This window comes from Pseudophryne corroboree, chromosome 4 (genome assembly GCF_028390025.1).
Source record: "Pseudophryne corroboree isolate aPseCor3 chromosome 4, aPseCor3.hap2, whole genome shotgun sequence".
NCBI lineage: Eukaryota > Metazoa > Chordata > Amphibia > Anura > Myobatrachidae > Pseudophryne > Pseudophryne corroboree.
Window position 1 is genome coordinate 257,213,428 of NC_086447.1, and position 16,076 is coordinate 257,229,503.

The 16,076-nt window shown below is 40.4% G+C and overlaps 2 pseudogenes; one reads left to right on the forward strand and one right to left on the reverse strand.

Moving 5' to 3' along the window:
• Nucleotides 1-7,556: 7,556 nt before the first annotated feature.
• On the reverse strand, nucleotides 7,557-7,674 carry LOC134912988 (5S ribosomal RNA; annotated as a pseudogene).
• Nucleotides 7,675-9,218: 1,544 nt separating this feature from the next.
• LOC134912989 (5S ribosomal RNA) lies at nucleotides 9,219-9,336 on the forward strand (annotated as a pseudogene).
• The last annotated feature ends 6,740 nt before the right edge of the window (nucleotides 9,337-16,076 follow it).

Consider the following 16,076-nt stretch of genomic DNA (forward strand, 5'->3'; position numbering starts at 1 on the left):
TAGTCGAGGACCCAACTAGGGGTAAAACTACCCTGGATCTAGTAATTACTAATAATGTGGACATTATATCAAACACTAAAGTTGGGGAGACTTTGGGTAACAGTGATCACTATATGATCACATTCAACATCAGTTTCAGGAAACATAACTACAGGGGTTCCACCAAAACGTTTAACTTTAGGAAGGCTAATTTCAGTATGCTTAGATGTGCACTTAACGACAGAGTGGGAGGTTCTGTTTAATAACAAGAACACTTCGGAAATGTGGGATGTTTTAAAAGGGTTGCTGGATAGCAATATTCATAACTTTATTCCCATGGGCAGTAAACACAGGAGTATTAAACTCAAACCGATGTGGCTTAACAAGAAGGTTAAGGCAGAGATGGATAAAAAAAAAAAGAGGGCTTTCAAAGCATTTAAATCTAATGGAATGGAGGAGTCTTTCAAGTATTACAAGTAGTGTAATAAGAACTGCAAAAAAGCAATAAGAGCAGCTAAAATGGAAAATGAAAAGCAAATCGCTATATAGAGTAAAACCAATCCTAAAAAGTCTTTTCAATACATAAATGGTAAAAGGTTAAAAAAGGAGAATATAGGTCCATTAAAAGATGAATTAGGAGAATTGATAAATGATGACGAAATAAAAGCGGAAATACTGAACAAATTCTTTTCATCAGTATTCACCAGTGAAGAACTGATGGTGGGAGTAGAGCATAACAATTGTGACAGTAATGATTCATGGTTAGATACTTGTTTAAGCGAAGAAGTAGTCCGGGAGAGACTAAGCAAAATTAAGATGAATAAAGCACCTGGTCCTGATGGACTTCACCCGAGGGTTCTTATGGAGCTTAGTTCACAACTAACACGACCCCTATACTTGATTTTCAATAGTTCAATTAGATGAGGCATGGTACCGAAGGATTGGCGTATAGCTGAGGTAGTGCCATTATTTAAAAAGGGATCCAAAAATCTTCCGGGAAACTACAGACCCGTTAGTTTAACATCTAGAGTGGGGAAAATATTGGAAGGAATTCTAAGGGACGCCATACAGGAGTATCTAAAGTCCGCTAGGATTATTAACAAGAACCAGCATGGGTTTGTTAGGGACAGGTCTTGTCAGACTAACTTAATTAGCTTCTATGAGGAAGTGAGCAATAATCTTGATCAAGGAAAAGCAGTGGATGTGGTCTTCCTAGATTTTGCAAAAGCCTTCGATACAGTTCCTCACAGGAGACTGATGATCAAATTAAAGGAGATTGGCCTAGGAAAAACTATTTGCACATGGATAAGCAGCTGGTTGGATAGCAGGGTACAGCGAGTAGTGGTCAACGGGAAGTCCTCAACCTGGTCCCCAGTAGTCAGCGGAATACCACAAGGGTCCGTACTCGGACCACTACTGTTCAACATATTTATCAATGACCTAGAAATAGGCCTGGAAAGCACAGTGTCAATCTTTGCAGATGATACTAAACTGTGTAAAGTAATTAATTCAGAATTGGATGTGGAGTCCTTGCAGAATGATCTATCTAAACTTGAACTCTGGGCGTCTAAATGGAAAATGAGGTTCAATACAGACAAATGCAAGGTTATGCATTTTGGGACTAAAAACAAACTTGCATCCTACATATTAAATGGGGAACGCCTAGGGGAAACAGAGTTGGAAAAAGATTTTGGGGTATTCATTGATAATAGGCTTAATAACCGTACACAATGTCAAAACGCAGTAAAGAAGGCAAGTAAGGTGCTAGCGTGCGTAAAAAGGGGAATTGAGACAAGGGACTCGGATGTAATCATGCCGCTGTATAAGGCATTGGTACGTCCGCACCTGGAATATTGTGTTCAGTTTTGGGCACCATTGTATAAAAAAGACATCAGTGAACTCGAAAGTGTTCAAAGGCGAGCTACTAAATTGATTAAAGGCCTAGAAGGACTGGACTATAAGGAAAGACTTACTAGGCTGAATATGTATACACTTGAAAAGAGGTGCCTAAGAGGAGATATTATTAATATCTTCAAATATGTAAAGGGACATCACAAAGAGTTAGCAGAGGAATTATTTATTAAAAGAACACAGTTTAGGACACGTGGGCACTTGCTGCGACTGGAGGAGAGAAAGTTCCGAACGCAACGGAGGAAAGGGTTCTTCACTGTTAGGGCAATCAGGATGTGGAATTCCCTGCCAGGGAAGATGGTAATGGCGGACTCTGTAATTGGATTTAAAAAAGGAATGGATCAATTTCTGAATGAAAAAGCCATCCAAGGTTATAACACTTAAAATATCAACGTGGTTAATCCGGGGGTAACATGAGTTATAATAGCTAACTAGTCCTAAAACATTATTTAGCAAGTATTTAGAATCATCACAACTTAAAACAGGTTGAACACGATGGGCAATTTGCCTCTATTCAACCTCAAATACTATGTTACTATGTTACTATATATATATTTATATAGGCCCTCATTCCGAGTTGATCGGTCGCAAGGCGAATTTAGCAGAGTTACACACGCTAAGCCGCCGCCTACTGGGAGTGAATCTTAGCTTCTTAAAATTGCGACCGATGTATTCGCAATATTGCGATTACTAACTACTTAGCAGTTTCAGAGTAGCTCCAGACTTACTCTGCCTGTGCGATCAGTTCAGTGCTTGTCGTTCCTGGTTGACGTCACAAACACACCCAGCGTTCGCCCAGGCACTCCCACCGTTTCCCCGGCCACTCCTGCGTTTTTTCCGGAAACGGTAGCGTTTTCAGCCACACGCCCCTGAAACGCCGTGTTTCCGCCCAGTAACACCCATTTCCTGTCAATCACATTACGATCGCCGGAGCGATGAAAAAGCCGTGAGTAAAATTACTTTCTACATAGTAAAGTTACTTGGCGCAGTCGCAGTGCGAACATTGCGCATGCGTACTAAGCGGATTTTCACTGCGATGCGATGAAAAATACCGAGCGAACAACTCGGAATGAGGGCCATAGAGTCCAAAAAAAAAGATATTTATGCTGAAGGCATCCAGGTACATTTATTGACTACGGCAAGTGCCGGGCGTCAAACACACTCTGGTCATATTCTGTACTTGCTTCAGTGCCCTCCCTATGGATGTTTGGCAGACCCGCCTATATATCCACTCAGAGACTCAATGGGGTATATTTACTAACATTCGTAATTTTCATTAAAAAGGTCAAAGTTCAATCACGAATTACATCGACAGTGTAAAATTGCAACTTTTTGAATTGATTACGACTAATTTACTAAGCTGCCGTATTTTGCCTTTTCGGGTTTTCCGATGTCGATGTCATTCGTGTTTTTTTTCTGTTTTTTACGGCAGTGATTAGCAAAACACTGCCGACTTTTTCAAAATGAATCTCGGCCGGATCTGTGTGATCCGTGCTGGGGTTCATTTTTTTTTTTTTTAAATAAACACTGTAAAACTTAAAAAAAAATTGCGTGGGGTCCCCCCTCCTAAGCATAACCAGCCTCGGGCTCTTTGAGCCGATCCTGGTTGCAGAAATAAGGGGAAAAAAATGACATGGGTTCCCCCATATTTAAGCAACCAGCATCGGGCTCTGCGCCTGGTCCTGGTTCCAAAAATACGGGGGACAAAAAGCGTAGGGGTCCCCCGTATTTTTAAAACCAGCACCGGGCTCCACTAGCTGGACAGATAATGCCACAGCCCTGTATGTGCCCTGCGGCCGTGGCATCAAAAATCCAACTAGTCACCCCTGGCCGGGGTACCCTGGGGGAGTGGGGACCCATTCAATCAAGGGGTCCCCCCCCAGCCACCCAAGGGCCAGGGGTGAAGCCCGAGGCTGTCCCCCCCATCCAATTGGCTGCGGATGGGGGGCTGATAGCCTTTTGTGAAAATGAAAATATATTGTTTTTAGTAGCAGTACTACAAGGCCCAGCAAGCCTCCCCCGCATGCTGGTACTTGGAGAACCACAAGTACCAGCATGCGGCGGAAAAACGGGCCCGCTGGTACCTGTAGTACTACTACTAAAAAAATACCCAAAAAAAGACAAGACACACACACCTTGAAAGTAAAGTTTTATTACATGCATCCACACAAACATACATACATACTTACCTTATGTTCACACGCAGGTCGGTCCTCTTCTCCAGTAGAATCCAAGGGGTACCTGTTGAATAAATTATACTCACCAGCTCCAGGGTCCCAGGCTCCTCGTAGCATCCATTTGTAATCCACGTACTTGAATAAAATAAAAAAACGGACACCCGAGCCACGCACTGAAAGGGGACCCATGTTTGCACATGGGTCCCCTTTCCCCGACTGCCAGAAACCCACTCTGACTTCTGTCTAAGTGGGTTTCTTCAGCCAATCAGGGAGCGCCACGTTGTAGCACCCTCCTGATCGGCTGTGTGCTCCTGTACTGACTGACAGGCAGCACGCGGCAGTGTTACAATGTAGCGCCTATGCGCTCCATTGTAACCAATGGTGGGAACTTTCTGCCCTGCGGTTGACCGAAAGTGACCTCACCGCTGAGCAGAAAGTTCCCACCATTGGTTACAATGGAGCGCATAGGCGCTACATTGTAACACTGCCGTGTGCCGCCTGTCAGTCAGTACAGGAGCACACAGCCGATCAGGAGGGTGCTACAACGTGGCGCTCCCTGATTGGCTGAAGAAACCCACTTAGACAGAAGTCAGAGTGGGTTTCTGGCAGTCGGGGAAAGGGGACCCATGTGCAAACATGGGTCCCCTTTCAGTGCGTGGCTCGGGTGTCCGTTTTTTTATTTTATTCAAGTACGTGGATTACAAATGGATGCTACGAGGAGCCTGGGACCCTGGAGCTGGTGAGTATAATTTATTCAACAGGTACCCCTTGGATTCTACTGGAGAAGAGGACCGACCTGCGTGGGGCCATAGGTAAGTATGTTTGTATGTTTGTGTGGATGTATGTAATAAATCTTTACTTTCAAGGTGTGTGTGTCTTGTCTTTTTTTGGGTATTTTTTTAGTAGTAGTACTACAGGTACCAGCGGGCCCGTTTTTCCGCCGCATGCTGGTACTTGTGGTTCTCCAAGTACCAGCATGCGGGGGAGGCTTGCTGGGCCTTGTAGTACTGCTACTAAAAACAATATCTTTTCATTTTCACAAAAGGCTATCAGCCCCCCATCCGCAGCCAATTGGATGGGGGGGACAGCCTCGGGCTTCACCCCTGGCCCTTGGGTGGCTGGGGGGGAGACCCCTTGATTGAAGGGGTCCCCACTCCCCCAGGGTACCCCGGCCAGGGGTGACTAGTTGGATATTTGATGCCACGGCCGCAGGGCACTATATAAAAGTGACCCCCGGCTGTGGCATTATCTGTCCAGCTAGTGGAGCCCGGTGCTGGTTTTAAAAATACGGGGGACCCCTACGCTTTTTGTCCCCCGTATTTTTGGAACCAGGACCAGGCGCAGAGCCCGATGCTGGTTGCTTAAATATGGGGGAACCCCTGTCATTTTTTTTCACATATTTCTGCAACCAGGATCGGCTCAAAGAGCCCGAGGCTGGTTATGCTTAGGAGGGGGGACCCCACGCAATTTTTTATCAATAAATTAACACTTTCCCACCCCTTCCCACTGATATACATGCACGGATCTCATGGATCCGTGCATGCCTATCCAAACACGGATCAAAAAAGCAGGTCTGTTTTTTTTTAGCACTTTTTAACGATTTGTATTTTTTCACGGCAGTGTTTGTTTTTTTTTTGCTTTGCACTTCTTAGTAAATTACCGAGATTCATACTTAAACAGCCGCGTTTTGACCGATGGTGTATTCATTCGTATTTTTTTTGTTGGACTTCCAAAAAAATACGAATGCCCTCATCACTGCCGAGATTTGAGTTTAGTAAATTCCCGAGATGACACTTTGAAGAAAAAACGGCATCTCGGTCAAAATCGGGACCTTAGTAAATATACCCCAATAACTAGTTTAAATGCATAAAACCCCTTAGGGTGTGCTTTTTAATAAAAGTGAAATTTCGGGGTCTGAAGAAGGTGCAAGCCCCCGAAATGTCACTTTTATTAAAAAGCACACCCTAAGGGGTTTTATGCATTTAAACTAGTTGTTGAGTCTCTGAGTGCTGCCCATTCCGCTGCTTGTATATATATATATATATTATGTGTACTGTTTACACACATATATATATATATATATACTCATATACATTTATATATATTTATTAATATATAATGTATATTATGTATATATATATATATATATATATATGTACACATAATAAACATTATATATTAATAAATATATATATATATATATATAAATGTATATGAGTATATATATATATATATATATAAAATTGGGGGGATAGGGGTACCGGCGACGAGTGTGGCTAAAAACTATGTTTTTAAAGCTTAAAGTTAGGAGCCAAAAAATGTTTCTTTTAAAATTTTAAATTTTTTAATATATATGAGAGTTAAAACAGTTTCCAAGAATGGTTAAAAAACAAGCATAAAAAAACTTTTTGTCCATAAATAAGCAGTAAAAATACACTTAAAAGGATAGGAATTCAAAAAACTTAGCTTGTAAAATGTGGGTGGTCAGTATAGGTCCAACGCGTTTCGTCTCAACAGACTTCTTCAAGGGGTAGGGACAGAATGAAGCTGTATGTCTATTTATACCCATAACACTGAGTCAGGGGGTTGTGACATCATAATTGATCATGTGATAGGGATATACATTTATACATTAAAAAAGGTTAACAGAGCTAATTTTTAAAAACACAGCTGGATTAGTTCATATCAGACAGACTCCTTAGTTCAAAAACGAGTGGTTACAGATAATAGTGTGGGTGAAAACGCTTAAAAACGTTCATAATGTAATTATGAGTCACTTCCGCCACACTTCCGGTGACGGAGGACTGGACGGGTCACTTCCGCCCCACTTCCGGTGTCAACTGCGCATGCACCCGCGGCGGTTCCCAGCTTCATTGCGCCTGCGTCTGTGGGTGTTCAGGGCTGTTCTTCAGTGGATGGTGCACATCTGACTTCTTAAACTTATGCCAAATGGAGTCCATTTTTCCTGGGATGTTTAAGATGTTTTTCATGTTATTGCGGCGGCCATCTTTGTGTGGATACGCAGACACCTCTAGATACCAGGCACCTCAGTTTCCATGGTAACGGGTCCGATGCATGGAATAAATAGAAAAACAATGGTAATATCAAAAGTAGTGGATCATATGTATTTCAAAGACACTTGTTACCTGGCAAATTAGTGTGTTATTATTTAAGGTGAGGTAAAAATAGAGTGACTCACTGCCCATATGATAATAGGTGCTGGTGCAGCATAGGTGATTCCATAAGGTGACTGTAGTTATTTAATGGTGCTATTGGTGCAGGCTAGATTATATTAAGCCTTATGATTATATAGGTATAAATATAAAAATCCGGTGACACATGTTTTGGCTTAAATATAAGTCCATCCGAAGGATCATATTAATTAAATAAATATATAAATTAATAAATAAATAAATAATCAGTGATACATAAAAGTGATTCTAATTAGGTGCTAATTTTTGGTGAATATCCATTGGAAATCGTTTGATATCATTACAGTACCTGATCTTCCCAGGTAGTCTCCTCCCTGGTACTGGTCAGGCCCGGACACTGCTTAGCTTCCAAGATCAGACGGGGTTGGGCGTGCCAGTGTGGTTTGACTGTACGCGAATCTGTAACAGATACCATGGCACCATTGCACCCGGAGCCCGGTTGTCACTATATACGTGTGATTCTAAAATAGTGATAATAATATTAAATACTTAGTGTGCAACGGTTAACATCCTTTACAGTACCCGATCTCCCCAGGTGGTCTCCCTCCCTGGTACTGGTCGGGCCCAGACACTGCTTAGCTTCCAAGATCGGACGAGTTTGGGCGTGCCAGTGTGGTTTGACTGTACGCGGATTCAATAAACGTATTAAAGACATACACACTAGTAGTACGATGTTTATTTTATTTGTGAGTGTGCTCTAGTCAAGTGTAATACAGGGAAACATTTTACAAGCTAAGTTTTTTGAATTCCTATCCTTTTAAGTGTATTTTTACTGCTTATTTATGGACAAAAAGTTTTTTTATGCTTGTTTTTTAACCATTCTTGGAAACTGTTTTTACTCTCATATATATTAAAAAATTTTAAATTTTAAAAGAAACATTTTTTGGCTCCTAACTTTAAGCTTTAAAAACATAGTTTTTAGCCACACTCGTCGCCGGTACCCCTATCCCCCCAATTTTATACCTTTTTAACATTACCATACCAGTTTTGTATTTTTAGGGGTGGGCTGACACCTTTTTAAGGTTAAGTGGGCGTAAAGCTTTTATAACGGAAGTTTTTAAACACAATCGTATAGTTTTTACTGAGATTTTAACCTCACAAGTGGCGCTGTACTATCTCTTTTTTACATAAATTCTCTTATTGGTACAACTGTATAGCAGCCTGGTGGGCAAAGATATCCAGTATCAAACAATTATGTTTGGAAACAATGAACGCACGACTAAAAGAAATGACCTATGCCAAAAAATATTTAATGAGGGTAAAACAGATAATGTTCCCATGCCAACACAAGATTTAGATGACTTGTTTTGGGGAATGGAGAAACTCCTTGTAAAGGAAGTCAAAGCCTGGTGGGATGTGAAAGGATTGGAACACTACATCTCAGTGAACCGAGTACCTAGAGGCCTGAGAATCCTAAAACAACCCACATTTGGTAATTTGGATACGGAGTTTGTAGAGGAGTGGGACTCCATCCTACACAGATGTTCTATAGACCTAATGAAATTACTCATCAGGAAAAAGAAAAATGTCCTGGTGGAACTGGAGGCTGAGATCAAATCAAAGGAATCTGAGATGCTCAGCTTTAAGGATAAGGAAGATTACAAAATAAATGAAAAAGTTCTCAATAAAAAGCTTGAACACATTGAAGGGGAGGTCATAAAAGGAAAGGAAAAAAAGTTCATCAGGGACAAGAATGACTACAACCAAGGACAGACAAAAAGTTGGAGCAAATTCAGGGCACATGAATCTTGGAAGCTAAGCAGTGTCTGGGCCCGACCAGTACCAGGGAGGGAGACCACCTGGGGAGATCGGGTACTGTAAAGGATGTTAACCGTTGCACACTAAGTATTTAATATTATTATCACTATTTTAGAATCACACGTATATAGTGACAACCGGGCTCCGGGTGCAATGGTGCCATGGTATCTGTTACAGATTCGCGTACAGTCAAACCACACTGGCACGCCCAACCCCGTCTGATCTTGGAAGCTAAGCAGTGTCCGGGCCTGACCAGTACCAGGGAGGAGACTACCTGGGAAGATCAGGTACTGTAATGATATCAAACGATTTCCAATGGATATTCACCAAAAATTAGCACCTAATTAGAATCACTTTTATGTATCACTGATTATTTATTTATTTATTTATTAATTTATATATTTATTTAATTAATATGATCCTTCGGATGGACTTATATTTAAGCCAAAACATGTGTCACCGGATTTTTATATTTATACCTATATAATCATAAGGCTTAATATAATCTAGCCTGCACCAATAGCACCATTAAATAACTACAGTCACCTTATGGAATCACCTATGCTGCACCAGCACCTATTATCATATGGGCAGTGAGTCACTCTATTTTTACCTCACCTTAAATAATAACACACTAATTTGCCAGGTAACAAGTGTCTTTGAAATACATATGATCCACTACTTTTGATATTACCATTGTTTTTCTATTTATTCCATGCATCGGACCCGTTACCATGGAAACTGAGGTGCCTGGTATCTAGAGGTGTCTGCGTATCCACACAAAGATGGCCGCCGCAATAACATGAAAAACATCTTAAACATCCCAGGAAAAATGGACTCCATTTGGCATAAGTTTAAGAAGTCAGATGTGCACCATCCACTGAAGAACAGCCCTGAACACCCACAGACGCAGGCGCAATGAAGCTGGGAACCGCCGCGGGCGCATGCGCAGTTGACACCGGAAGTGGGGCGGAAGTGACCCGTCCAGTCCTCCGTCACCGGAAGTGTGGCGGAAGTGACTCATAATTACATTATGAACGTTTTTAAGCGTTTTCACCCACACTATTATCTGTAACCACTCGTTTTTGAACTAAGGAGTCTGTCTGATATGAACTAATCCAGCTGTGTTTTTAAAAATTAGCTCTGTTAACCTTTTTTAATGTATAAATGTATATCCCTATCACATGATCAATTATGATGTCACAACCCCCTGACTCAGTGTTATGGGTATAAATAGACATACAGCTTCATTCTGTCCCTACCCCTTGAAGAAGTCTGTTGAGACGAAACGCGTTGGGCCTATACTGACCACCCACATTTTACAAGCTAAGTTTTTTGAATTCCTATCCTTTTAAGTGTATTTTTACTGCTTATTTATGGACAAAAAGTTTTTTTATGCTTGTTTTTTAACCATTCTTGGAAACTGTTTTTACTCTCATATATATTAAAAAATTTTAAATTTTAAAAGAAACATTTTTTGGCTCCTAACTTTAAGCTTTAAAAACATAGTTTTTAGCCACACTCGTCGCCGGTACCCCTATCCCCCCAATTTTATACCTTTTTAACATTACCATACCAGTTTTGTATTTTTAGGGGTGGGCTGACACCTTTTTAAGGTTAAGTGGGCGTAAAGCTTTTATAACGGAAGTTTTTAAACACAATCGTATAGTTTTTACTGAGATTTTAACCTCACAAGTGGCGCTGTACTATCTCTTTTTTACATATATATATATATATATATATATGTGTGTAAACAGTACACATAATATATATATATATATATATATATTTATTATGTGTACCATTTACATATATATATATATTTATATGCTCATATACATTTATACTCATATACATTTATATATATTTATTAATATATGTTTATTATGTGTGTATATATATATATATACATAATATACATTATATATTAATAAATATACATAAATGTATGAGTATATATATATATATATTTATTCTCAGATACATTTATATTTATTAATGTATAATATATATATATATAGAGAGAGAGAGAGAGAGAGAGAGAGAGAGAGAGAGCAATTGGAATTATATATAAACTAAATAAATAAATATATATTATACAGGTTGAGTATCCCATATCCAAATATTCCGAAATACGGAATATTCCGAAATACGGACTTTTTTGAGTGAGATTGAGATAGTGAAACCTTTGTTTTCTGATGGCTCAATGTACACAAACTTTGTTTAATACACAAAGTTATTAAAAATATTGTATTAAATTACCTTCAGGCTGTGTGTATAAGGTGTATATGCAATATAAATGAATTGTGTGAATGTACACACTCTTTGTTCAATGCACAAAGTTATAAAAAATATTGGCTAAAATAACCTTCAGGCTGTGTGTATAAGGTGTATATGTAACATAAATGCATTCTGTGCTTAGATTTAGGTCCTATCACCATGATATCTCATTATGGTATGCAATTATTCCAAAATACGGAAAAATCCCATATCCAAAATACCTCTGGTCCCAAGCATTTTGGATAAGGGAGACTCAACCTGTATACGATTCCAACTGCCTCAGCACTCCCACACACATAACCTTCACAGCTTCCCTATCAAGTTACATCCCCTCTGTACAGTCCACATAAACTCACATTTTGTCTTCCAACATTGCTGGGTGATCATATCATATACAACCCATTAAGAACCTAGCAACCTGGGGAACCATTATGTGACAGGTAGCATCTATCCCTGTGTATCAATGCCTATTTCCCTATAGATTGTAAGCTTGCGAGCAGGACCTTCCTACCTCTGTCTGTCTGTCTGTCTTTGCCCAGTTTTGTTCTATAATTGTTGTTCTAATTGTAAAGCGCAACGGAATATGCTGCGCTATATAAGAAACTGCTAATAAATAAATAATCTTTGTGTAGCTCGCTGAGGTACCATCTTAAGGTCCGTGAACCTGCAGTATGTGTATCGGCGCCAATGAGGCGGAACTCATGAGACTTGTTTAAACAAATAATTCACGTCTTTTAATCTGCTGATTCCAAAAACATGGCTTTACAAAGCACGCTCCAAGTGATACTGTTATAACAGTCAACATTTTAACATTTTATATGCCATTTATTCATACATCTTTTGGCATAACTTGACGAAAGATGTATGAATAACAGATATATAAAATGTTGACTGAATATACATACAGTATATATATATACTAGATGCAGCACAGGGACGATTCGCTCCTCCTCATACTATTCACGTTTTGTGCTTTCGTGGCCCTGTAGCTGCATCTTAGTAGCAGCTTCTGTGTGATCAGAGACGTGTCAAGTATCGTCTGTATTTATGACCCTCATGTTGGGGTCCAGACCTGCTATCCCCTTGTGTTTGATTTACATGATGATGAACTGATCCTAGACACGCCATTAAGTATTTGATGAGTGATGTCAACCTAAATGTGTTACTGGTCTTGAGAAAGGTTCGTTAAACGGACCGAAACATCGACATACAAGGCTTTTTGACCACTTCAATAAAAGTCTTTTTATGAATGGACTATATTCATTTCAGCGAGAGTGCACCTTCCACCTTGTGGAAACACTGTTGTTCGAGTGGACCGACTAGGATGTTATGAGATGAGAGTGCAGGATCAACGTGGATATATATATATATATATATATATATATATATAGCCCAGGTAATTGTCCGGCACTCCAACACCTCCAACAGCTGCTATGGTGCCCGCTCAATGTAATGAACATACACCAGGAGAATGAGCCGCACTCACAGACTGATAAATGGCATAAGCACTCCGGCGTTAGACCAAAAGAAGTCACATAGCCTGGATGTATTTCCGACGTTTCATGTCTTTATGACATTTTTTCAAGGATACAAACAAACAATAAAAAGTATTACACTTTTATACACTCACCCAAGTTCGTGCGCTGGCTGCCGTCCCGCTCCGTGAAGAGACGTGATGACGTCACTGACATGCGACTAGCGCTGACGTACCGTCTCTAGGCAACGGAGGCGTATTGCTGATAGTGCTACCATCACCATGACTACAAACAATACATAAAACACACATAGAGAATGTCACCACACTGCAGTGAGACCGTGCAGCTAGAGTCATCTATTGGATACAATATATCTGCAATAATACTAAACTGACTACATGAGAAATATAGACGTTAGATAAACAAATATTATTTGATAAATATTGTTAATAAAGGCTAGAAGACAAAAATGGGTCAAAATTCAAATAAAGCAATTAAAGGAACATTGCTCATTAAGTCCTGACGGGTGCAAAGTCTGTAATTTGTATATCCACATTGATTCCTTCTGTAATAATAGACGTCCCCTGTCACCCCCTCTGTTATTGAGGGGTACATGGTCTATCATTTTGTATTTGAGACTTGCCAGATTGTGTCTAAAATTCTTAAAATGTCTGGCCACCGGTTGATCTTGATCTGTTCCTTCAAGGGCTTGTCTAATGGCAGTTCTATGCATGGCCATGCGCTCCTTGAATTGTCTGATCGTTTTGCCGATGTATAATAGTCCACAAGGACATTTGATATAGTAAATGACATACTTGGATGAACAAGTTAAAGGATATCTAATTTTATACAATTTGCCTGACCTAGGGTGTGAAAATGTATCCCCCGTGTCGAGATAATTGCATGTAGTGCACCCAAGGCAGCGGTAGTTGCCCGGTTTTCTAGATAGAAAGTGTTCCGAGGGTGTGCCCTTTAGTTTTGATACATCATTGTGTACTACATAGTTCTTTATGTTCTTACCCCGTCTCTGGCCAATCATCAACCGTTTGTTGTGGAGAGCTGGTAATTCTTGTTCTGTATTCACCAGGGGCCATAGTCTTTTAGCAGCTGAATTGATCTCTCCACTAGCCGTGGAAAAATCCGTGACCCAGATCATTGAGTCCTGATGATCCGAAACAGGTTTTTCTTCCAAGGATTTGTTCCTGGACATAGATAGCACTTGAAGCATGGTTTTCTTTAGGGATATAGGATTATATCCCCTAACAATGAACTTATTCATCATCAGGTTGAGTTGTATTTTAAGATCTTGGGGATCACTGCAAATTCTAAGGGCACGCATGAACTGTGAGAATGGCAATCCTTGTTTCAGAGACCATGGATGATGACTTTCGGCTCTCAAAAGTGTATTACGATCGGTTGGTTTGTGGAACACTGTTGTGTTAAAGTGTCCATCCTGTATTGTAATGGAGACGTCTAGAAAGTGGATAGTGCAGTTACTGATCGTATGTGTAAACTTGATGCTCTTATCAGCTTGATTGATAGATAGCATCATAGAAGAAAACTGTTCTTTGCTTCCCGTCCATATAACAAAAATGTCATCTATATATCTGTGGAAGCTGTGGATGGGTAATCCAAATTCGGGGTTCGAAAAAAACAAATCTTGCTCTAAGGAAAACATAAACGCATTAGCGTAGCTGGGTGCTACGCATGAACCCATCGCACAGCCCAGTCTTTGGATATAGAATTTCCCATCATATTGAAAATAATTCCTGGTCAAGGTCAGTTCCAGAAGGGACATGAAGAAGTCCAAATCAGGACCATTGTATGATGAATTATGGGTAAGAAGCCTCCTGGTAGCAGCCAGCCCTCTGTCATGCGGAATGCTGGTATAGAGGCTTATTACATCTATGGTGGCCATCCACCAGTGAGACTCTACCTGAGGGATATTTAATAATTTTAATAAAAAGGATGTGGTGTCTTTCAGATATGTTCTTTCATTCTGAATTACGGGCTGCAAATGAAAATCAAGGAATTTGGAAATTCCATAAAACAAAGAGTCTCGGGCGGAGATGATTGGCCTGCCCGGGGGGTTACTTGCATCTTTGTGTAATTTGGGTATAGTGTAGATCAACGGAATCCTGGGATAGTCAACTGTGAGCGAGTCTTGTATCTTTTGTGTGATGATATTGTTCACAACTGCATCAGAGAGGAGGGTATCAAGTTCCTTCTTGAAAATCAGAGTAGGATCAGCATCCAATAGCCCATATACCTTTGGATTATTTAGCTGTCTTTCAATTTCCGATTTATATTGAGAAAGATCCTGAATGATGATGCCCCCGCCTTTGTCGGCTGGGCGAATGATGATGTCAGAGTAGGCACTTAAACTTTTAAGGGCGATTTTCTCCCCCTTAGTCAAATTGCTATGTATAGGATGCTTCACCTCAACGCATTTTTCCATAGACTTTCCCAGCTGTGAGGTAAAACATCTAATGGCTGGATTATTTGATATAGGGTCAAACGTTGAGGGTTTCTTGATGCCTGATTTCTGTATGCGTGGCGGTTGTGTGACACCAAAGTATTCTTTAAGTCTAAGTTGTCTGTTCAGATGATAAAGGTCCACTTTATTTTTAAATTCATTGGGGTGATTGGTGGGCACAAAGGATAAGCCTTTATTAAGCACTGATATTTCATCCGGTGTGAATTTTCTTGATGACAGATTAAAAACTACGTTTTCTTCTTGTACTTGCGCTTTCCTTTGCCTTGCCCACTCTCCTCCGCGTCTGGTCCGAGATCTTCCACCGAGCTGGCTTTTGCTCGGGTGGTCACCCCTAAAGGGAGTTTTTTCTTCAACTGGGATTTTGGCCGCGCCCCCATCGACTCTCCTTCACTTGTAGTGGCTCCCCCACTAGAGATGTCTGTATCAGATCGATCTTGATTCCTAGATCTATTAGGATATCTCCTCCTTTGAGGATAGTGTGGTTTTTGATTCACCCATGTGTAAACCCGTTGCTCTTCATAGTCTTTATCGACTGTGATTCGTTTCTTTATCTTAAAGGCAACCAGATCTGCTTTATATCTGGAAATCTGTTCAGACAGCTTATCCATCCATTTATTTTCAGAATCACTCTGAAGCTTCTCGAGATGGAGATTTTCAAAGGACTGTCTCTTGGATTGATAGTTCTTTAACTCCCTCCCCGCTTCCTCCACAACTAGGAGAATGAGGTCATAGGAGCATTTGTTTAATATTGCCGCCCACCGACGGCAAAAGTCGACATTGAAGCGTC